Source organism: Pleurodeles waltl, chromosome 6, assembly GCF_031143425.1.
Source record: "Pleurodeles waltl isolate 20211129_DDA chromosome 6, aPleWal1.hap1.20221129, whole genome shotgun sequence".
Taxonomy (NCBI): Eukaryota; Metazoa; Chordata; class Amphibia; order Caudata; family Salamandridae; genus Pleurodeles; species Pleurodeles waltl.
Window position 1 is genome coordinate 1,017,050,473 of NC_090445.1, and position 25,558 is coordinate 1,017,076,030.

The following is a 25,558-nucleotide window of genomic DNA, read 5'->3' on the forward strand; positions in this document are numbered from 1 at the left end:
GCCCTTTACTTGAAATATGAGATAATGGACCCTATATGAAGTTTTGTCCTAAAAATGGGGGATAATAGGTGGATTTCTCCACATCGTGGGGCATAATTATGAAATAGTGGCGAGTGCAGAGCAGCAAGTCACTTTCCTGTGCTGCGTCACTGGGAAAGGACAGGAATGCGCCATATTTTAGGCATAGGCACATTCCTGTCCTTTCCCCTACGCTGCCGCACAATGGGCTGGCTAGCCCCAACGCAGGCAACCATGCACCATGGTGCAAGTTTCCCTGTGCTGCATGCAGGATTGTTTTTGTGCAGGAAGAGCCATCTTCCTCTGCAGGAGAGGCTTTTTTCTCCTTTTATGTATGCTGCAGAATGCTACACACATAGAAAGAGGAAAATAAGAGGTGAAATAAACACCTCTAAATTTGATAGGAAAGTAATGTAGAGATGGAAGAAGTAATGGCTTAGCCATCCAGATAGACTCTACTCTGTCCACCAAACTGTAAATCAGGCCCTAACATGGACAGGAACGCATGCACACAGACAGCACACATACAAGCATCCACTTACAGCTCGCAAGCAGGTAACTGTGCACAAATAAAACAGTACAGGAAAGCAACAATTGTACATTGATGGGGACATAGGCTCACAAGCAGACATGGCGAACACCTGTGGAACTTGTGTAGCGCCACACATGCACTCCACCCATAGTTATAATGGTGTAAAGTAAACTTCTACTGCTGTCTGCAAGGCTCTGTTGGCTAAAAATCCCAAATATGACTTGTGCCACTTGAATGCTACGACTAGGCACACATGACTAACTAACATAAATAATGAACACATATATTTGAGTTTTATAATGTTGATAACTTGAATTGTTTTCTTGTGTTCTGTTGCCCTCAAGGTATTTATTATGTGTACAGTGTTGCTGTTTCCCAAAGTTTGTGTTGCAGCAGCTATTACGAAATACAGTCAAAAACTGTCGCGTGTGCTGTAATCTAAACAAGATGTGTTTGTTTTAAGAGCCAGTTGTCGGTTTCTAATAAGAATCTCTAGCGTCATAAACACAAAATTAATTGCTGTAATATGGCAGGCATTGAATCCTGAGGTAGTTTATTCTGAGTTGAAGGAGGGCTCTGAGGAAGAAACATTTGATCCACCTTAGAAAAAGTGAAACTTCGAGATGCATTATTTTTCACGGATGTGTTTGCTGCCCAGCAAGCAGACTAAAGAAGTGAATGACAATCCCTCTGTCGGGGTATGCCCTTATTTAAAGGGATGTAAACGGAACATTAAGAATCCCACATTAGCATGGACCAAAGTACACTTCATACTTCTCTTGCTGGACTAAACACGAGGCCCGCAGTCTTGCAAGTTACACTTAAGCCCCTCACACCAACCTGTGAAACATATGAAGCCTTAATAATATTTACTAAGCCAAACCCCAAAACATGTAGAAGCTACTGCCCATCGCTCTGTTTTCTGTTGCTGTAGTGACTGTACACAGAGGGTGCAAGTACACTAAGGCGCCACAGGAACAAACATTAAGACATCTCCGGATAGGAGATCTCCACGAAAAGCTGACAGGCCTGCTAGGCAGGAGCAGGGTCATTCACATATCAGATCTTCTAAGCGCTTGGTATATCTGATCCAAACTATCTCGGTGCGCTGTTCCCAGGCAATATTGCCGCCCTTTTTCTAAGAACCAGAATGTAAATCTTTTTGACCAGCCCACATTTAACCAATGCTGAGATGGAAATTATTTTTACACAGGAGGAGCTCTGAAACTCACTGTGCCTAAGGTTCGAAACACAACTTAAACTGGCAACATTCACAATTGTCTAAAAATTAGCTTCTTCAAATAAGCCTATCCAAAAATAGAATTATGTATCAAGGCACCCACCTGTTCATTCACGAAGAGAGAGAGCTGCTGTGCTACTCCAAAAATGATTTTGGTCACATGAGGTAGATTTTCTAAGCTCCAAAGGAAACATTCATACCCTTCAAAAAAAGGACAACTTGCAAGTGTCTTTCACCTCTACATCTCAGGGTCAGACTAACGATTGGACAATTAGGCAGTGCCCAATGGCTGTCTGACAGGTCAATGTGTTGGCTGTTTTTTGGCTGTTTGTGGGCTTGATTTACTTTCGTATTTTATATTAAATATTTTTGCAATTAGTTTTATAATAAATAGGGTTTATAATGATTAATAAACATCAATATTGTTTTCCTATACTTTACCGTTGGGAGATGTATGCCTTGGTGTCAGAGGTTTTCACCTACATGAGAAACATGATGAGTAGTAACTTTACACTCATAAATCCCCTTGTGCAAAGCTCTACCAGTAACTGGAGACATATAAGGCTGCACCACTGACTTACTGTACACATTTTCAGCTATCATGAAACACTGCTTTGTTATGTGAGCAACAGAAATACGTTACAATTGAACATATTCCTTCTTTTTTAGCGTGTAAGACATTCATGGTAATGACGGCCTAATTTCTGGGCCTTAACATTTCTATTGTGCTCTTAATGCACTCAGTGCACAACAGTGACCGAATTAACATACATTAAGCCTGGGATGTATGTAGCATAAAAAAATACAGAAAGTATGCCACAATGTTTTATGGAAATGGTAATTGTAGACAAATATTTACCCATCCAGCTAGCAAATTAGTCCTTAACGATGTATACCATAAACCAATGTACAATTACTGTGTAAAGATATATAGGCCATATTTAAGAAAAGTGGCACTGCACTTACTTTTCTTGCGCCCCTTAGTTCCCCCCTAATGCCACCATGTGTGGGCCATATTTAAAATGCGGTGCACCATGTGGTAGTTAGGGGACTATCGTCAGAATTTGTGACGCTAGTCCGGAGCTTTGCAGGATTAGTGTAAAAAATGTTGTCTCTAATTCTGCAAAGCCCATTTAGGCCCATTGTAATCAATGGTGGGCCTCCTTTTAACACCTGCTCTGAGCTGGCGTTATAAGTGCTGAAACAAATGACGCAAAGAGATCTCTTTGATTTATTAGCACCATTTATTTGGCCCACCTAACGGGGAACGCCCCTTTATATACATTATGCCTGGCACAGTCATAACGTAGCACAAAGGGTTACAAAATGGCGCACGTTGTAAATATGGCGTGGGGATTTGCCCTCGTTTTGCAAGATTAGCGTAAGAAAAATGATAGTAATGTGGTGCAAGGAGGTGCTAGGGGTTCCTAAATATGCCCTATGATGCCTAAGGATTTAGGGCATGATTTAGAGTTTGGCGAACGGGTTACTCCATCACAAACGTGACTGATAACCCGTTCACCGTATTACGATGCCCATGGGACATAATGGAATTGTAATATGGCGGACGGGGTATCCGTCACGTTTGTGATGGAGTAACCCCATCCGCAAAACTCTAAATCAGGCCTATAGTTTTTGTAGAAAAACTTAAGTCATTTCAGCATTTGGAGTATGCGCGTGTAAGTTATCCTGTGCCTTAAACCAGTTGATTGATCTTGCTGTTATTCTAGCTTCAAAGGGAAAACCACCTTTGAAGGGCAAATGGTGCACACATACGAGATGTGTTGCTATGTGGATGTATGATGTAATACCGAATACCATTAGCACGAATGGCTTTATAACTCAAGCATTGCAATGAAAATGTCTTTACTACGAAAGGCTTTTACACCAAGATATTTTAAAATGAAAATGCCTTTAGAATGAAAGCCTTTACCACGTAATGATTTAACAAGTAAGTATAAACCCGTTATATCTTTATATATATATATATATATATATATATATATATACACACACACACACATATATGTGTATATATATATATATATATATATATATATATATATATATATATATATATATATATACATATATATTCACTGAAATAGTTGGGTTTTTTTCAGTGAAAAGTGGGTATAACCTAAATGAAAAGCCACCTCCTAATGTACAGAGCCTCCTCTCCTCTGTTTATGATCGGGCAGTGAACTGATCAAAAGGGGCTTGGCAGGTGTGGGATCTCCATCGAGGTTTTCCTCTTTGTCTTGCACGCCGGATTACCAATGCCCCCGAAATAATGTCAGCACATGGTTTTTCACTGGCATAGGGAGACCTCTCTGGGTCCCCCATTGTCCAGAGTAGAGTTAGGTCGTTGTGGCCGCTGTGAGCTTCTCTCCTAGGGGGAATGTGGTGCTTGCGAGGCGAGCCTCAGGCCCTGGGGAACTCGCCGTCCAGAAGCTCAGCATTCCACCAATAGTGAAGGAAAGGCCTCCACGCCTCTCCCGGTCAACGGAGAGAATTCTCTGGCAGTCGCCCCACCAAGGTGAGGAGCTGCAGAGGCTGGGACTCACACAACGTTTTGCGGGGGACCCACCCTGGGCTTCCCCGTGGGTGAAGCACTCAGTGAGAACAACTGCTGTGAGGGCAGCAGTTGGAAGCCTCTTCCAGCTTCAAGCAGGATCCTTGCCTGACTTGAAGCTAACATGCACCGCAGGTGGAAGCCTCCATGTCAGGCCATAGTGTGGTGAGGCGTCGATCCAGGATAGGGGAGAGTCTCCCTTTCGTAGTGACCAGCAGCAGTGCAGTCTTTCCTGGGTGCAGCGTGTAGCGCTGCAGGTGCACATTGTACTTTGCAAGGGCAGCAGGAAGCACTGATTAGTTTCTTTCAGCTCTCCTCACCTCACTAGACCGTTCTGTGGGTGTATCGCTTCTTATGCTCAGTCAACAAGGCGCTCACCATGCACCAGTGTAATAATTATATAAAAAAGAACGCCCTTCACTTGCTGAGTCTCTCAGGCTGGGAGTGAAAGGCTGAAGCACTCTCCTTGTGCCCTTTGGGGGGAGAAACCAAGAACAGGAAACAGTGCTCCACATGGGCTGGGCTCCTGGGGGGGCGTTCTGTGGCAGCCAGGCCAGCACAACTTATAGGTGGTGGTTCCTCCTGGCCACACATAGCAATGTCTTAGCTAGGACAAAGTCAGGGAACAAGCTGGCATCAGGGCAACAAGCAGAAAAGCAATCCAGATGAGTCCATTGGGCCATCCAGTAGACACCAAGCAGCAGGGCAACAAAAGAAGAGCAGTCTAGTTGAGTCCTTTTTGCAGTTCAGCCGTCCCTTTGGCAAAGATTTGGTCCCAGTTCCAAAAGTGCTCTGAAAATCAGGGGGGGCTACATCCCCTCTACTTATACTCAGAAATGCCTTAGTTCAGGGGGTAACTTCAAAAGAGCCCTTTCAAGTGAAGCACAACACCCTTTCAACCCAGCCCTGTCTCCAGACATCAGTAGGGGGTAATCAGTCCATTGTGTGAAAGCAGGACACAGCCTATTCCCATGTAAGATGTGAATGCCCCTCTCCCTCCCCAGTCCAGGAAGACTGTCAATATGCAGATTCCTTTTCTGTCACACCTAGCCCTCCATATGTGATGGCTGTCTGGAAAGTATGTGGCAAGTGGAGCTGTCACTCTGTCCCAGGCATGTATTGGGGTCAGGCTGCAAAGCACTAGCATTAATAGCATGGAGAAATGCCTAAATTCTAAAAGTGACATTTCAACAATGGTAATAAAAACATCATCCTACACCAATAACAGGGATTTCTCACTACCATTCCAAACATACCAAACATGCCCACACTACTCCTCATAGATCAGAAGATACCACTTAGACATGTGTAAGGGCATTTCTAATGCAATCCTATGAGAGGAGCAGCACTCACAATAGTGAGAAACTAAATAGGCCGACTGTCACTACTAGGATATGGAACACATAAAGGCATATGTCATACCTTTTACATACACAGCACCCTGTCCATGAGGCTATCTAGGGCCTACCTTAGGGGTGACTTAGGATAAGTAAAAAGGGATTTTAGGCCTTGGGAAGTGGTTTATCCTACCCAAAAAATGTTGCAGTAAACTGTGAACGCAAGCCCTGCAGTGACAGGCCAGAGACATGTTTGAAAGGCCAGTTCTGTGGGTGGCACAATCTGCACCACTTTCCCACTAGTAGCATTTAATTTACAGACCCTGGCCATATGTTATAATAATTTATAAAGAATTTACAGGTAAATTAAATGAGCCAAACAGGTGTAAGCCAACCATACCAAGTTTTAGGGGAGACAGCACATGCACTTTAGCACTGATTTAAGCCAACAAAAAGAGGGTCAGAAAAATAGGAGGAGAAAGGCAAAACATTTGCAGATAACCCTGCAGAAAGGGCCAGTTCCAACACTTGAAATAACTCTAACTATAATGTGAATTTCTACGGCTTGATACGTGTAAAATGTGAGCCTAACTATAACATTCCTGTAACCTTTGTTTTTTTTCAGTAAATTTCTATGTGTTTTTCAAAGTAAAGTGATTTTCATCCCTATACGTTAATCCAACGACCACCTCGCAAGGCCTTTGGCAGTGTGCAGCAGTAGTAGGCCGCAGGCTTTCATTTCTGTGAAATGAGCATCTAGACCTGAACAACCCATACTTTTAATAATTTTTGTTTTTATAGAAGGGGGACTGCGTGACCCTGAATTCTATTAAGTATTTTCTTAGACAGAGAAAATTAAAAGAGTCCAAACATTCACACGTTACTGGAGATGATCTAGATATGTCTGTTTAATAACATTGCTCCGTTTAATCATGAAGGGTATCAACAGACATGCGGCACAGCAATGGGAATTTCATTTTCTCCTAACTATGCTAATCTGACAATGGTTGCTGGGAGAGAGGGAAATTGCAAGGCAGGAGAAGCATCAAGAGTATCTATCTAACATCATCATTTGGTTGAGGTACAATGACGACTTATTCTTAATTTGGAATGGCACACTAGATCTACTTGTGGCATACTTTGAGGAGAGCAATAAAAATGACTGTGGCTTGAAATGCACATATGCCATTAACAAGCAACAAATTGATTTTGTTGATATTTCGGTGTTTGTACATGACAACAAACTGACAAAGGAAGCCGACAGCCACAAATAGTGTGTTACACAGTTCAAGTTTTCACCCTAGAGCTTTGATTAAGAATATTCCATATGGTGAATTCATTCGTACCAAAAGGAACTGCTCCCTGGCAACTGATGTGGAGAATCAGTTTTAGGAGGTTAAGAAAAGATTCTATAAGAGGGGATATCCAGCTACATTTATTGAACAGGGAGCGACAAGGGCCAATAATAAAACACATACAGACAACTTGATTGGCGAAACCGTTATTGGCATTGATGATCCAGAAGTTGTAAGAATGATAACTACTTACAGTAAGGAAAGCTATGAGATTAAACTGATTTTCCCACAAAAATGACATAATCTGTGAAGTGATGGAGATATTTAAAAGGCCATAGGACAAAGACCACAAATTACATTTAGAAAGGTACCTTAACTTAAAGATGAACTGATTCAAAGCCACTTTGTAGCTAAACAATCTGGAACATGGTTGGGGACACAAAATAAAGGATTTGTGAAATGTCAAAACTGCAAAGCATGTAAAATTGAGGAGAATGTAAAATATGTCAATAACCCCAAAGGAAAACAGATATCAATAGAACATAGAATTATATGTGGTACCACTCATGTAGTTTATGCTACTGAATGTAAATGTGGTCTGAAGTATATTGGAAGCACAAAGTACCCATTGAAAAAATTATATTGGAACATATACACGCAGTAAAACAAAAAGATGGGAGCTATGCTGTTGCCAAACATCTAACTACAACACAATGGGGGGATTGGCAGTCACTTCGATATTATGGCATGGCACATGTTAAGTGAACGAGGTGGTGATCGAATTCTACAACTGCGCAGATTGGAAAGTAGGTACATTATCTGATTACGGACCAAGATCCCGGAAGGGCTGAATGCCGATGAAGAACTTCAGGTTCATCTATAACTTCTCTGTACAGTAACAGTTTTGTTGGGAGATAAACTATTGGAGTTGGTATATGGTTATTATGTAGACATGTATATGCATATAAAGATGCTAATATAACAAGAGGATTAAAGAGAGGATGGAAGTAAAATGGTACTCAGACACAATTTGTTTGTGCTTTCATAGAGGAATGATTACAGCTTGTAAAGAGGAGACATAAACAGGCTATGTAAGCGCTTTGATTTCTGGTGGATAATGTAAACCTCTCTCTCATTTAATTTAGTATTGTATCACGTCATTGGTTAATTATGCTTTCTTTGTGTGGGTAACATGCAATTAGAACTATATTTGCTATGACTTATCATATGAGGATTATTAATTGTAGTATATATTTCAATTTTTCTTAATTTTCAATTTTTCACTATTTTAAGTTGAACTGTGTGTCCCAAGATGCCTCATTATGGGCAGATTGTGAAATAGTATTTAATGAACATTAACAAAGGACTCACCAACAGAGATCAAGACCCTTCGCAGTTGAAATGCGTTGGTGTTTATAGGCGTGGATTAAAGACCGTTAATTTTCAGAGGAACGGTGTGCACACACATGTATATGTATATTTATATATATATATATATATATAAATATTTACATAGTAGATTAATTTTTACTTGTAAAATACTAAAATACTGACATTTTTTATGGAAAGGCATCCTTTGTAAAGATACATATAAAGATATACCAACAATATAAATTCCTATTTATGAAAATTCTCATATATATATATATATATATATATATATATACACACATGCACACACCTTTTAACCAATAACCCCTGAACCCTAAAAAAAATCCATTCCCTCCCCGAAATTCCCTTATCACCCACAAAAATCCATGACCACCCTAAAAATCACCTTACCACCCAAAACCCCATAGCCACCTCAAACCCTAAAAATTCCCTTACCACCCAAAAACCTATACCCACCCGAAAACATAAAAATTACCCTAACACCCAAAAACCCATACCCATCCAAAACCTAAAAATTCCCTTACCACCCAAAAACCTATACCCAACTGAAACCCTAAAAATTCCCTTACCACCCAAAAACCTATACCTGCCCTACAACCTAAAAATCCCCTTACCTCCCAAACACCTATGCCTACCCTAAAACCTAAAAATCCCCTTACCACCCAAAAACCTATACCCACCCTAAAACCTAAAAAATCCCTTACCACCCAAAAACCTAATCCCAACCTAAACCCTAAAAAGTCTCTTACCACCCAAAGACCCATACCCATCCTAAACCATTAATTTGCCCTTACTACCCAATACCCATACCCGCCTAAACTCTAAAATTCCCTTACCACCCAAAAACCTATACCTGCCCTACAACCTAAAAATCCCCTTACCTCCCAAACACCTATACCCACCCTAAACCCTAAAAATCCCTTTAACACCCAAAAACCTATACCACCCTAAAACCTAAAAATCTCCTTACCACCAAAAACCTATACCCACCCTAAACCCTCAAAATCCCCTTATCACCCAAAAACCCATGCCGACACTTAAACCTAAATTTCCCTTATCACCAAAAAACCCACACCCACCATAAGCTCTAAAATTTCCTTTACTACCCATAAACCTATTTGTGTCATAAACCCTAAAAATCCCCTTACCACCCAAAAACCAATACCCACCCTAAACCCCAAAAATCACCTCACCACCCAAAAACCTAAACAACCCTAAAACCTACAAATCCCCTTACCACCCAAAAATCTGTACCCACCCTAAACCCAAAAAATCCCTTACCACCCAAAAGCCTGTTCCCACCTTAAACCTTAAAAATTCCGTTATCACCCAAAAACCCATATCCACCCTAAAATCTAAATTCCCCTTTTCACCCAAAAACCCACCTCCACCCTAAACTCTAAAATTTCCCTAACCACTTAAAAACCCATACCCATCCTAAACCCTAAAAAGTCCATTACCACCCAAAAACCTACACCCACCCTAAGCCCTAAAAATTACCTTACAGCCCAAAAACCTATATCGACCCTAAATCTTAAAAATTCCCTTACCACCCAAAAACCCATATACACCCTAAAACCTATATATATATATATATATATATATATATATATCTCAAAACAAATCCCTTTCAGGGTTAGAATGACGCATAAATTATGCAAAAAAGAATAGAGAACTCTGGGTGGTTTCCAAGTTTAGGTGGAGATCAGCTCTAGTAAGGAGCACCCTGCAACACCAGCAACACTAGATTTGCTCACCTCAAATGTCTGTTTATCTAGCAAAGTTTTTAAGCATTGGATCAGCACAGTGCTATCCACGCTGAGCTAGATAGTGACAAAGTCTTTAGCTATTTGTACAGCAAAGTCTTTAAGCATACGATTGGCACAGTGTCAACCTTGCCAAGCTGTAAAATGACAAAAGCCATTTACTACTCCAGGCACAATATTACAGCTTTGGACGGGTAAAATACCGTCCAAGCCAACCTGGAATGAGTAAAAGCAGCCCCTGACACGTGTTTCACTCTCATTAGAGCTCATCAGAGAGGTTTTGCTTTGTCCAGACACAAGGGAGCAGCCAGTATATCTCAAAACAAATCCCTTTCAGGGTTAGAATGACGCATAAATTATGCAAAAAAGAATAGAGAACTCTGGGTGGTTTCCAAGTTTAGGTGGAGATCAGCTCTAGTAAGGAGCACCCTGCAACACCAGCAACACTAGATTTGCTCACCTCAAATGTCTGTTTATCTAGCAAAGTTTTTAAGCATTGGATCAGCACAGTGCTATCCACGCCGAGCTAGTGACAAAGTATTTTGCCATTTGCACAGCAAAGTCTTTAAGCATAGATTTGACACAGTGTCAAACTTGCCAAGCTGTAAAATGACAAAAGCCATTTACCACTCCAGGCACAGTATTACAGCTTTGGACTGGTAAAATACCATCCAAGCCAACCTGGAATGAGTAAAAGCAACCCCTGACATGTGTTTCGCTCTCATTAGAGCTCATCAGAGAGGTTTAGCTTTGTCCAGACAGAAGGGAGCACCCAGTATAAATCAAAACAAATCCCTTTCAGGGTTAGAGTTACGCATAAATAATGCAAAAAAAGAATAGAGAACTCTTCTGTCATTTTACAGCTCAGCAAGGTTGACACTGTGTCAAACCTATGCTTAAAGACTTTGCTGTACAAATGGCAAAAGACTTTGTCACTATCCAGCTCGGGCGTGGATAGCACTGTGCTGTATTATTGCTGCTATAGATGGGATGCCTTGGGTAATAGTATATAGGTTTGCATATATGCTGCCCACTGATTAGCAGGTTCCACTCATTCAAAGTTACAGGTTTTCCAAGTGAATCAAAGCAGTATTTTATTTTGCTTGCCAGATCAAAGCCCTATTATTGCATTAATAGTGTGTGGATTATTAGCAGGTACTTAGGCATGAGCAGATGTCTGAGCTGTACATGCCACCTTTGTGTCAATCTGTTGCAAAACAGATTACCTGAGCTGTCAGTAAATTCCAATCACCTTCTTTAACATTTATTTGGTTTCAACTATGGTTAATCAGTTTCTAGCTGGATGAAATGTGTATAGAGCCAAAACAGGCTATGTTTGTCCTGGCAATGTCAAGGGTCCTAGATGCACTGTCGGTGATGCATTGGTAATCTGCCCTGAAATACTAACATGTGTTTGATGTATGTTAAAGGATCATACCTTGATGGTGGAACTATTGGAGCGTACTTAGGCCCATATTTATACTTTTTGACGCACAACTGCGCCAACGCAGTTGTGCGTCAAAAATTTTAACGCCGGCTAACGCCATTCCAAAGCGCCATGCGGGCGCCTTATTTATTGGATGACGTTAGCCGGCGCTGCGGACTGGTGTGCGTCAAAAAAATTACTCATACCAGGCAGCGCCGGCGTAGGGGAAAATGGAGCTTGGGCGTCAAAAAATGGGTCAAGTCAGGTCTGAGGCAAAATTTTGGCCTCAACCCGATTTGCGCCATTTTTTTTTACGCCCAACCCCCATTGAAATGACTCCTGTCTTAGCAAAGACGTGAGTCATGCCCCCTTGCCCAATGGCCATGCCCAGGGGACTTATGTCCCCTGGGCATGGTCATTGGGCATAGTGGCATGTAGGGGGGCACAAATCAGGCCCCCCTATGCCACAAAAAAAAATCGAAAAAATATACTTACCTGAACTTACCTTAACTTCCCTGGGATAGGTCCCTCCATCCTTTGGTGTCCTCCTGGGGTGGGCAAGGGTGGCAGGGGGTGTCCCTGGGGGCATGGGAGGGCACCTCTGGGCTCCTTCTGAGCCCACAGGTCCGTTAACGCCTGCCCTGAACCAGGTGTTAAAAAACGGCGCCCATCAGGCTGAGCGCCGTTTTTTAAGGCCTGCCCCCTCCTGTGCGTCAAAATGACGTCAGAGTATAAATATGGGGCACAGGCCTTAAAGTCATTTTTTGGAAGGGAACGCCTACCTTGCATATGATTAACGCAAGGCTGGTTCCCCCTTCTAAAAAATGACGCACATGGTGGAACTTTGACGCCCGCGGGGTCGGACGTCAAAGTATAAATATGGGGCAGTGTTTGCGCCGAATGTGCGTCAAAAAATTTGACGCACATTCGGCGCAAACAGAGTATAAATATGCCCCTTAGTGAGAACCCCTGCTGCATTCAAAGCTTCTGTATCAGTCCAAGGATAAAATACATGTATCAAGAGTGTCATCTCCCACCATGAGCATGATATTATTGCCTGAAATTTGGAATCCCTTTCATATTAAGTGCACAGATAGGATTGGGAATACATTTTTAGGTAGTTCTGCTAATTCTCGCTTCTCATCCCACTGTGTACAAAGATTCAAACTGGTCCTATTAATGTGCATACTAATACTTTGTAACTGTCGAGTACTAAACAACCCTCAGTTGGAAAAGAGGGCATCTTTCGTAAGTCTGAGGAGGTTTATTAATTGTTTGTGACCACCTTTGATTGTGGGACGGGTCCTCAGGGGCCTAGCCAGTGCATAATTTGAGCCGGAAGCTGCACCTGGGTCCTACCTACTCTTATTTGTGGAGACTGCCACTTTCTTTTCCTCATCAAAAGTTGACCCAGAGCAAGAGAGGGAATAACACCAACTGGGAAAGGAGGAGGACGCACAGAAAAACAATGTCCAAGAAATAATCAATAATTAAAAAGATCCTGAAGGAGGAGGAGGAGGAGGAGGAGGAAGAGGGAGGAGGGAGGAGGAGGGAAAGAAGGAGGAGGGCGGAGAAGGAGGAGGAGGGAGAAGGAGGAGGTGGGGACAGGGGAAGGAGATGGGGAGAAAGGAGGGAGGAGGAGGGGAGGGAGGAGTAGGGCGAGGCAGAAGGGTGAAGGAGGAGGGGGAGAAGCAGAGAGGAGGAGTGGAGATGGGAGGAGGAGGGGAGGGGGACGGGAGAGGGAGGAGAGAGGAAGGGGGAGGAGGAGGAGGGAGGAAGGAGGAAGGATAGGGGAGGGAAAAGGAGGGGAGGAGGGGGAGGAGGACGTCCTTCAGCATGTGAAGCCTTGCACTGAACCCCTAAATCAATCTAAACAAGCCCCACTATTTTAGAATAAACTAGTATTAATTATGTGCCATTCTTCTGCATATATTATGCGTAAGATAAGAAGTATCATCATAATAATAAATAACTCAGTAGATAAAACTAAAACAAGGATGAATGTAAAATACACACTAGTCAATGTTCATCATCCATCGCTCACTTATTAGTATAAATCCCTATTTATGATACATTTTGATTGGCTTATAGCTTGATGTTTCAGTTAGATCATATATTATTTTCCAAGTCATGGTAAGACCCCACATACCTTAAAGCCAGTGGGCCTGGAATTGGAGTCCAAACTTTCAGCATCACCTTCAGCGATCGGTTCACCTGCTAATCCCTCTCAGTCGCCAGCCTCCTTTCATTATTACAAGGTAATAGACCTAGGGTTGGCCTGCACAAAGAACCTGCACAATGTCACCCAGTTTGCAGGAAAATCCCTACCACCCTTTAAACGCTGTAGAGAATTGTAAAAGCGTTCTCTGGCTTTATAAGCTGAGCAATAAAAATGTTTGCCAATGTACATTTCTTGTTAGTCTGCATAAAGCTAAGAAGCAATGTTATGGAAAGCCTAATTTTAGAGTCTACTTTTACAAACTCTTATATTATTCACTCCAATACTTTGAGCACAAACAGTGACCAGGTTAACTTGCACCAAGGGCCTTGATGTAGGTAACATCATGCAACATATAGAAAAATCAGTCAACGCATCAACAAGCCCCAATGTGCAGCTTGTCCTTTTCACAGATCCATGCTGAAATGTGAGTCTTCTCCTGAAGCGGTAAAGGTCAGTGATCTAAGGTTAATCCCGGCAAGGCCTAGGTGCTGGGCACTCTTTGGTTCCACTGGGACATATACCACTGACCGCTTGCCATTTGCCCCATCTCCCTGCTGTGAAACCTCACTGCATGGGAAAACAATATTGTGTCCTGTCCTGAGACATCTGGGGGATGAGTCTAGAGGTACTTTCTTCTACAGCATCCGTGCACAGCAGCTGCCATCTTCCTGTTCTCCATCCTTAACTGCGCACATTTTGGCAGACTCAAGGATTAGGAGGGGCATCGGTTTGATTGTTTTCACCTGGTACCTCTACAAGGCATGGTGAGAATTCTCCTCCTGTAGTTATCAGGCCAAGGTATCGGGGGTTTGTGCCCTTTTGTGCCTAATTATCTCATCAGAAATATAACAGTGCAGCCTTCTCTGAGCCTGTGCGTGAGGTGTCACAGCTGCTGGTGTCTGATGCAATTGATGGGATTTTTCTCATTTTTAAGTGCGAGTTCATTAATATACTTGGATTGAGCGTGGAATCGGGGAGGTGGTGGTAGGAAACTTTCAGATGCTGTATTTTGATTGCCAGACCTCTTTCGAGAAAAGACGTATAAGGCAGACAGGGACTACTGGGCTCCAACAGTGATGGTTCAGATCATTTGTTATTTAAGCCCTGGGTTAGTCCTACTATGGTTTTGAAAACTGGGCCAAGTAAAACTCTGTGTGCACTTAACCGTCAGTTAGTGATTAATTTGAACAGATGGTTTCCAGTGCTCGGCAACCAGCACTTAATTCTCAACACTGGCAATAATGACAACCCACCACATAGTGACACTGTGTGTCTGATTTTGGGATGAGCACAACAGCGTTGTTTAATAATTCAATATACATTACAAATGAATAATACCTACCACCACAACTATTCCTATAGCTCCGTGAGGCCTGGAATATTCTTTGGCAGTGCTGGCAGGGGCAAAAAGCGGTGCTAGCTGCAGTGACCTCCTGGGAGGGGCCCTGACACTTTTGTACAAATTAAACACTGCCTGAATTGAAACACAATAGCCTGCCAACCAGGCTCTCCCCCAGGTTGTAGTGGGCTACTGGTCCGATGATGGACCCCACATTGAAGTACCAAGCGCTTTATAAATGCTATATTACAAACTAAACACTGGTGTCATGCTGTGCGCCGTACACAGAAGAGCGGGCCCGCGCAGGTACTGGCAGCCTTAGCGCTGCTACCCCTAGTCCCTTAGTGGGTGTGCAATTGGCATTTATCACAATATCATGCATGCAACATAATAAATGCTAGGACAACATTTTGTGGGTATAATATGTCGCAAGTTTATTATTTACACAGGTTGGGTTAGCTTACGGGCGATCCCGGTGTCAGCGATGAGTTTCTTAAACATTGGCCGACACCCATCCTGAGAAAGCTAGAGCTGTTCCATCTGGTGTTCTCTGCACCAGCACGCTTAGCATCTTACAGCTCGTTCCTTTATTGTGGTTTACCACTTTATCAATTTGTCATGCTCCTGACAAGTCAGAGCGAGACCCAGGCCAGTCTCCACAGTTGCTCAGGATTCCAACTGTCCCTTGCGGGATTAAGGAGCGCCGTCACATCATCCCAGGCCCCGCCGTAAAAGGCTCCAAGTAGCCTGAGGAATAGCTTTTTGCTCCAGGAATCACCATCTGGAGGCCTTTTAATCATTTATAGCTTTAGGATCGCCCTGTAACTCCGCTTTGCGACGTTTCTTGATGTTCCTGTTGAGAAATTCATGTTGTAAACACCTCTTTCACATATGTAATCACCTCTTCATCTCTGAATGCATGAGCTTGTTTGCCATGTCGTAGGGGTGGGTGGGAGGTTGCTCGCCTTTCGCCAAAAGAGGCCCAGCCCTGGGAGGTCACCCCTTAAATGGACCTCCTGGCCTCACTCCTCCCTCCTCGCACCTTTTGGGGCCATAAACCGGGGGTGGACCACCCTCCCTAGTACGGAGGCCCCCCTGGCCAATTTTTCCTCTAACAGGGGAGCGACGCTAAGAAGCTGTCCCCTTTATTGTCGCCCTACGTGCGACGTGGCCAGCCACATAGCGCTGCTACCCCTAGTCCCTTAGTGGGTGTGCAATTGGCATTTATCACAATATCATGCATGCAACATAATAAATGCTAGGACAACATTTTGTGGGTATAATATGTCGCAAGTTTATTATTTACACAGGTTGGGTTAGCTTACGGGCGATCCCGGTGTCAGCGATGAGTTTCTTAAACATTGGCCGACACCCATCCTGAGAAAGCTAGAGCTGTTCCATCTGGTGTTCTCTGCACCAGCACGCTTAGCATCTTACAGCTCGTTCCTTTATTGTGGTTTACCACTTTATCAATTTGTCATGCTCCTGACAAGTCAGAGCGAGACCCAGGCCAGTCTCCACAGTTGCTCAGGATTCCAACTGTCCCTTGCGGGATTAAGGAGCGCCGTCACATCATCCCAGGCCCCGCCGTAAAAGGCTCAAGTAGCCTGAGGAATAGCTTTTTGCTCCAGGAATCACCATCTGGAGGCCTTTTAATCATTTATAGCTTTAGGATCGCCCTGTAACTCTGCCAAGCCTCGGGGATGGCATCTCGCGATAACCGAGGCCCCCCCACCTGTGCTCCTCCCTTACGTATTAATTCTCAGGCTGTTATCTCGAGAGGGTTTCTACCCTTGTTAGGAAGTGTCTGTGCCCGCCTCAGACCGGTGTACCCATCTGCTGAATACCATCCATGCTGATTCACACTAGCGCGGGCTGACTCTTTGCCTGGACATTCCACTTGGGGCTGGAGACCTGGCTCCCTGAATCACCTCTCCTGGGATCTTCTTGGCCCAATTATGCCTCAGAGCTCCCTCGGGCAACCTTTCTGGCCAGACCCAGTGTTAAGACGGCCCGCCACCGTGGACCTCTACCGCCAGTTGTTTAGCTAGTTTTCCCCCCAGGTGGATTTCTGGAAAGGCTGGCTTAACCCCTTCTTGGCCCACCAGCTGGCCCACTCTAGCTCACACATGGCACATCACGTTCCAGGGGGTTCCCATCCAGGAGAGTTGCTATCGCTGAAACCGGGTTCCAGCCACCCACTCTGGCCAGGCGTTCAGCTCTGGCCACCACGGAGTGGCCCCATCATCATACTGTCGCAGTCCCTAGATGGACGAGAAGGGAAGCATTACCTCACCACTTCTTGACATCTGTTACCGCACATGTTATGGCTCGTCAATGCTCTAGTATATTTACATGCCCCCTTTTTTTTTTTTTTTTTTTTGCCATGCCTTAACTTCCTCGGATGTGTCCGCCATTACTGCAGTCATTACCCTGCATTACTGAAGTGCCTTTCTTCGCCTGTGCCACCACTTCCTTTGTTTGCAAATATTGCACCTGTGGTTCTTAAAATAGACTAGAAAGATATTTTCTCTACACAACCTATTAGCCTGGAATTGTCTCTGAGTGTGTGTTCCTAATTTATTGCCTGTGTGTGAACCACAACGCCCAGCACACCTCTGATAAGCCTACTGCTCGATCACACCACCACAAAACAGCGCATTAGAATTCTCTCCTTTCGCACCATCTTACCTCTAATGGGAACGATTGTGCTCTGTGCATGCCATTCCTCGCTCTGAAATCATACCTCCAGAGCGCGCTTCCTACAGCTGGGCTACAGTTCGGCCCGGCTGAGATTCATTTAAAATTCCTAAACCTATGTCGCTCCTTTCGTTTATCTGCTTATCCATTATTATTCTGAATTTCCAATAACCCCCCACTTCGTGCATGTGTGTGATCCTAATTCATTGCCTGTATGTGAACCACAATGCCCCCGCACAAACCCCTGATAGGCCTACTGGCTGACCACACCACCACAAAATACCACATAGAATTCTCTCCATTTGCACTATCCTACCTCTAAGGGGAACCCTTGTACCCTGTGCATGCCATTTCTTACTTTGAGATAATACCTCCAGCCCGCTTCTTACAGCCGGGCTACAGTTCGGCCCGGCTGAAATTCCTTTAAAATTTCTAAACCTATGTCGCTCCTTTCTTTTATCTGCTTATTCCTCATTATTATTAATTTTCGATAACCCCACTCCGTGTATGCATCCAGGCCCCAGCGCTGCTGGCCACCGATTGGTCACAACCCTACTCTTAGAGGCAGCTGGGGCCCCAGCATGATTACCTGCATAAACTCCTGCCCCACTGGCCTGCCTCATCCGCTTGACAACAACACGTCTCATCTCGGTAGCTGGGCCGCAGTTTCCTTACCTGTGTAGGCTCCTGTGACAGACCTTTGCCTCCTAACTCAATCACTCCCTTTGTCTCCTCAAATGACAAGTCCCTAACATTACAAGTCAGGATAAGTTCGCGTGCCACGCATTGCTCTCTATATGGCTGTCAGACAGAATTTGGAGGCAGGTTATAAGTCACAGATGGTAGGTCCCATATTGCTAGTTCTATCCTGTCAATTGCCCCGGAGTCCTGCTATTTGCGGCTAAGCTTCTGCTTCGCATCCTTATTGCTATACTTACTTATATATGTTAATTTCATTTTATTAATATTGTGTATATATATATATATATATATATACACATCTTTTTTTTTTTTTTTTTTTGTTCCCGAAGCGTAGTCCAGAAATGCACATGCGCCTGGAATCGTTCGCCTGACTCAACCCTCCAACAAGTCCATCTCTTATGTATGCTGCCACCATCGTTCTTTCATGTCAGATCTGGTGGTGCTGTCCTACTCCCCATCGCTGCCCCACCTTCGCTAAGTCCTGTGACACCGCAGTGAACCTTTTGTGGGGGAGGCAGCCGGGTTACCAATGTTACACATAACATACTGTTGATAATAGGGCCGCTGTGTTACCCATGTTATCAGTAACATACTGTTGATAATGGTACCCTAGGGTAAACCTGTCCTCCGAGCAGGATCCGAAACCGAGACCTAAAGATCCCTGACTTTGCTCACCGTCCTCCGCTCTGCCAACTGAGCTATCGAAGGGGCCGTTTAACCTACTGCCCCACCCGATTCCATGGGCCTAATTGAATAGACCCCCTGGTTTGGCCGTTTTGAGGGACGAGGGGCTGAAGCCTAGCCCCGAACCTGGTTCCCCCGCTCAAGGTTGTCTCCACCGTTGTGTTGTCGATCTATTAATGCAAACTCGACACAAGGGTATTAGAGCGTTGTTAGTTGACTTCATTTGCGCCCACTCTACCTGAGGTATTGGAAAGCTCGGAGATGTGTTGATCGGCACACATGTTGCCCACCCCCCTCAGGCGGCATCCCTAGTTGTTACGCATCCTCCCCTGTGTGACCTTACCATATATATATACATATATATATATATAAACCAACCTTAAGTGTCCCGATAAGATACACATGTTTTCTTTTATTTATTATATATATATATATCTACATACATACATACACACATATATATATATCTATACATACATATATATACATATATATACATATATATACATATCCACATACATACACACATATATACTTTGTTTTTTTTGTTTTTTTTTTTACTTCGCATGCCTCGTATGTCTTAATGCCTCACGACTGTTGCGTATCCCTGTGTCATAACTGAACGGTGGCTTTCAGCTCCCCAGGTGGCACCCCCAAGGAATTCTTCGTAATGCTACAATTACAAGGCCGTTCCTAGTTTTGCCAGGTAATTGGTTTGATGATGCGGGGTTTCCTTACGCGTACACATATCGTGCGTATGTAACTTGTCCTCATGCTGTGGGTACTTCCTGATATACTGTTGGCCTACTGTCCTGAAATAAAGTACCTTATTTTTTGTACTTTTGTGTATTGTGTTTCCTATAATATTGTGCGTGTGACACCAGTGTAGACCAGATGGTCAACTACTGAGGGCACTCACTGGGATCCTTTTGGCATATTGTAATAATCAAGGACCTTTCTTTTAGTATATCTGTGTATTGTGTGTTTTTTTTTTTTTTTTTTTTTTTTTTGCTATTTTGCTATTGTGCATACGACACCCGTGGTACGGTAGGAGCTCTGCACGTCTCCTAGTCCAGCCGAAGCTGCTCTGCTCTATCTACCTTCTATCAGCCTAAGCTGCTAGAAACACCTCTTCTACACTAATAATTGATAAATGGGCTAGGCACAAGGTGTAAGTACCTCTTGTGCCCCCTATACGCCAGGCCAGCTTCCTACACTGCGCACCCCTCAGCTTGATAAAGGTGCCCTGACCAGACGCCCACCCCCCCCTTTTTTTTTTTTTTTTTTTTTTTTTTTTTTCTCCCAGCTAGCAACACAAGCCGCTTTGCCAGGCCTGTCAGGGCCGCTCCACGCAAAGCGAATCGATACCAGTTCGTTGCCACCATCCGCTGGCTACCATTCAATTATAATGTCTGTTGGGGAACCAGGACTTTACTTTCCAGAAGCTCCTCTGAAAAAGGCTCTAGGGGTGATAGGCAGTGCTTGAAATGGAAAAAAAAAAAATGTGAGTGCGGGTACTCTGTGCTAGAGTTTCTGAGGAGTGCCGGTACTCTCCAATTAAAAGTATTACGTGTTTTTTTTGTTTTTTTTTTTTATATAGATTTGCCGGCCCATTTAAAGCACTGGTGATAGGAATGACGTTAGTTGAAAATCGAGACCCAGGCCGATTACTCATTACCGGCCGTTTATTTTGTGGGTAGTTTTTAAAGCAATGGATATGCGTTTCGTTTGAACATGCTGTAGCTGACTTTCCTGTAGGCTGATAGCAAGAGCCCCCCACACCCGCATCTGTATGGGCAGCTCTTCTGATACTGCCTGGTTTACCCTAGTATGGTCTAGTCCCACTTTGTATATTAACAAGGGGGGGGGGGCTTAAGCGCTTTCTAGGCATGTTGGTTAACCCGCAACCACGCTTCACCAACCAGCATTCGCACCCAAAAACGTAATACTCCCAGTTTACCGACAAACGAAACACTGCAGGACACCATGCTTGCCTGGCAGCTCTATTCACTCACCCAGTACGGTCGCGTTGCGCACATTTCCCCGCTGCATCAGGTGTGAATCCACAACCTGGTACCACCTGTTGGGTAGACCGGAGGCAGGTCGCCCTTTATGGGGGCGCCGCCTCACCTCGCTGGCCGTCTCTGTGCGGCTCCTACCCTGTTCTGTTATCTGGCCAATCTGGTCAGGTCCCCGCAGGAGCTCCAAGGGCCCGCAGCAGAAGCGATGGAGCCAGAGTCCCGCCATCAGTAGCACACAGGCTAGGCGGGGCGGCGACGAAACCGGCGACTCTGGCATCAGCTGCCCGCCGAGGACGAGCCCGGCCGCCGCTCTGACCAGCAAGGCGCCTGCACAGCTCAAGAAGCTGCGAGGAACCGACTCCACGCACTCTCTTCCCGTGGGGAGATCTCGGGAAGCCGAGATCGCCCCCGAATGCCGCTCACCTGGAGCAACCGAACACACGTATTTCTTAAAGTATGCTGGGCGGCGGTGTCCCCGACTTACAACCCCGCCTGAAGCAATACGCCTCGGAGTGCCTGCAGGCAGCGGCTGTGGATAACACCGCCCAACCCCCACCTGGGAGCCGTGCGCGCGCGTGCTGCAGGCTGTTAGTAAACACACGCTGGCCAGAAACCTGTTGACCACAATAACTATTTGCAACCATCCTTCCATATACGGCGATACCCCGGGAGTTTACTGTGTTACGCCGGTTACGGCGCCCTTCAGCTTACTTACTTATTCAATTAATTTCTTTATATTTTTAACATTTATTTATTCCTTTATTTTCTAGATGCATGGTTAGCTTATGCTTTAAGTTGTTAAATGTCGTAATGCCAGTTGGAAACACAGGCATTCCCTAGCTGTTCATTGCAACAAAACCCTGACCGTTGGCCCTGACTGTGTTTAGTGGGGGGGGGGGGGGGGGCACTTTTTTGCCGAGCGCCACTCAGCCCTTTGCGGCATCGGCCCGCCCCTCGCCCCCAGTTCCTTCGCAGGTCCTGGTGAGGGCAACTGTGCGCCGCTAACGGCAACTTTTCGCTAGCCCCGATGTGCCCGCAACCTGACAGAAACACGACAATGCAGACTCGGCCATGTCAACGCCTGCAGCCGCTTCTGATACTTTATATAGCCGCGCCTGCAAATGGCGCGCCGTCCCCCTGAACACGAACTGAGGTGAGGAACTGTAGCGGGCGGGGGTACGTGGTATTCTGATCGAGCGGCCGTAGGTGTGTTTGCAATGGGGGGGGGGGGGGGCGCTCTTGCGGAACGAAGCCTTCCACTCAATGCTGCTGGCGGATTCGAATCCCGATGAGCTTTCTATAGTTATTAGTTAACTATTGTTAGTGTAAACGATTTTTGGCCTCGGGACCCCCGCGCAATCATTATTATTATTATTATTATTATTTTTTTTTTAACTTCATGGCTACGAGACTGAAGCGCTTCCGCGGCTTCATTGGCACCCAACACTGCCGAGGCTTCATGCGGTGCCCGCCCCTGGCCGAGACACCCTTGCTCGAACCATCCCCGTGCGCTCCCTCGTGAGCGTTTCCGCCCCGGTACCGGCGCGAAAAGGCCCCGGCATGCCGTTGGCGGCTGCGCTCAATTCGCCGCTTGGAACCGGGTTCCTAACTATCCCGGGGGCCCCAAGATAACCTGCGAGTATTCCGCCGCCTGCACCGGACGAGAGCAGGCGAGAGCGGCTTTGCTTCGGTGACCGAAGCAAAGTCTGAGAAGGGCAGGACAGAGGGGGTATCAGCTTCGGACCCCAAACCGAAACTGAGAGAAACAGATCTGGTAAGGTGAAAAGGAAGGAGGAAGGGTTTGCGGGTGGCAGCGGCCGAAGGGAGCGGGTGGCATCAGGTTACTGAACTCGCGCCTTCCCCGCTTTCTCTGACCCATATCCCCTTTACAAAAGCAGGGATTCGCCACTGCCTCCAACCCTCGTACCCCCCTTTCCTCTGACTCACCTCACATTTTCCCTGCCAGATGTCCGTATCAGGACTCTGCCTCCCTCCCGTCCTGCTCATTGCTCGCCTTTCGCCAAAAGAGGCCCAGCCCTGGGAGGTCACCCCTTAAATGGACCTCCTGGCCTCACTCCTCCCTCCTCGCACCTTTTGGGGCCATAAACCGGGGGTGGACCACCCTCCCTAGTACGGAGGCCCCCCTGGCCAATTTTTCCTCTAACAGGGGAGCGACGCTAAGAAGCTGTCCCCTTTATTGTCGCCCTACGTGCGACGTGGCCAGCCACATTACTTGCTTTCACTAATGGATTTAATTTGGCGCTGTGGCACGGCCTCTGCTGGGTGCTTAGAGACCTCGGCAAGATGGAAACGCAATGGAAGACACAGAACTACCCGCCATGACGGAACGCTTACTGACATATATTGTTTATACGCTCAGCTTAGTAATAGGTAACAACCTATACTATCCAGGGACCCGAGTCTTTCGGTCTGGCCTATAGAAACGCCCTGAAGGGCTGCCTGCCTTTCAGGGTCAAGATCTGTTATGGAATCCAGATTTCCTCAGGGCAGATCTCTCCACAGCCAGTACTGTTGGGCCAGGAACAATTTGTGCACACAATAAAGATTGGAGGTTAGAAGGTGAAAGTCTTCTTCGAAACGCGAGAACCCTGCTCCTCTTGTTTCAGTTCTTGGAAGGATCTGAGTGCGCGTGTAAATTGAGCACAGCTGAAACGAAAGGAAACCTCCTAAAACCTCCTTCTTTCGAGGCCGTCGGCCCGGCTTCACAGGCCTGGTTACCATGGAGAGCCGGACTGACGCGGGGCTGCCCCGAAGAAAGACCTCGCGCAATAAGGCGATGCTTGGAGTACTCTGGGAACGCTCGCTCGTGGCGATAAGGTAAGACTAACACTACTCTGCTGCCCTTACTGCTAGGGAGGAGACGTCACTGGTGACTGGGTTAACAACCTCAGGCCTGATGAGCATTTAAACGACCCGGAGCTTCCAGTCGTTGCAGGCCACAAGCCCTCCCGTGGAAGTTAGTCACATCGCCCCCTGCTCTTGCATCCGTCAAGTGGTTACCTTTTGTACCACTTAGTAGCTATAAACCTGCCTGTACCACAAAGCACTATATATGAACATCCCTTTATGTCCTGCACAAAATCTTAAGTATCTACGGCCAGAAGAATTCCCGAAACCAAAACAATTCTATACTTTCAAGTTCCCACTTCAGGAAGACTGCCACCTCTCAGGGAACCTAGCTTCGGAGGGGGAGGGGGACCTTGGCGTGTTACGCCCCCCCACAATAAATGTATTTTCTGTTTAATAGTTAGGAACAGGTACTTTTAGTCTGGTATGGTGATGTTTCTGTCAGATTTCAGAAGGAGTTTTTACATGAACCCAGACAAAGGCACACACACTCTCCCACTCTGCTTTGAAAGCCTTCAAATATGTTGGTTATTTTACCAAATATTGTGTTTTCTCTCACTTAGTACCCCTGCCAATCTGCATTTGTCTCCCTTTCCACTGCCTTGCTTGTTTAACATTTTAACATTACATGCCAGTTTAATTGTTGGAAAATCTGAAGCTCACACCTCTCCAGTCCTGTTTACCAATCTACACCCCTGCTACCTCTCAGCAAATGGTCCAAGGTTTGGAATGGCCTCAGCCACTCCTTATAAGGGAATGCCATAAGATTTAGAAGCTCTCAGACATTCCTTTTCAGGGAATACCCTAAGATCTAGAAGCTCTCAGACATTCCTTTTCAGGGAATGCCCAAAGATTTGGCATGATGATGCAGCACCAGCCGATATATTAGTAGTGTTTCAAAATATATGTAGAAAAGTGGGAAAACAGCTATCATTGACGAAAGGGTACAGTGGTTGTAAACCCCATGGGTGGTTCAATAAGGCATGTACAAGTGTCCACTTGAAAATAACCCTGAAGGCTACTCCTTGTATTGAAGACCATCTACTATCAGCAAGAGCAGACTATAGGTTGGCCATAGAAGCTAGGAAAAGTGAAATTCAGTCCAAAGATTGGGATGATCTTATCTGTACTGCAAATACAGGAAACTCAGCAAAATTCTGGTCACTAGTGAACCATAGTTATTTCGCTGATTCAGAGTCTCCCAATGTAGAATGCCTAATAACAGAGGACAAATGGGGGTCTCACAACACAAGTGTGTTCCAAGATACTTGTAAAATGTTTCCCATAGACTTTACACCCAACATGTAAATGCTTGCCGAGGGCAGTGGAAATAGCATGCCCCTCATCGACATGACTCAGGTTGCAACTGCTATTGAACAGAGCATCCCTGGGAAAGCAGGAGGACCGGATGGGGTCCAATAGACTTTTTTAAATCAAACATA

General features: G+C 45.2%; 1 protein-coding gene across 2 annotated transcripts in view; it reads left to right on the plus strand.

The window, feature by feature from the left end:
- The window catches only part of CCDC27 (coiled-coil domain containing 27), a 259,053-nt gene that overhangs the window by 17,257 nt on the left and 216,238 nt on the right, over positions 1-25,558 (plus strand). Inside the window, exon 1 of one of the 2 annotated variants that reach the window (XM_069239956.1) lies at positions 23,965-24,086. The exons of the other annotated variant lie outside the window; for it this stretch is intronic. The gene's annotated coding sequence lies outside the window, so the exon portion shown is untranslated. Of the gene's footprint in view, positions 1-23,964; positions 24,087-25,558 lie in introns of those variants that run through there. 2 annotated transcript variants of the gene reach the window in all.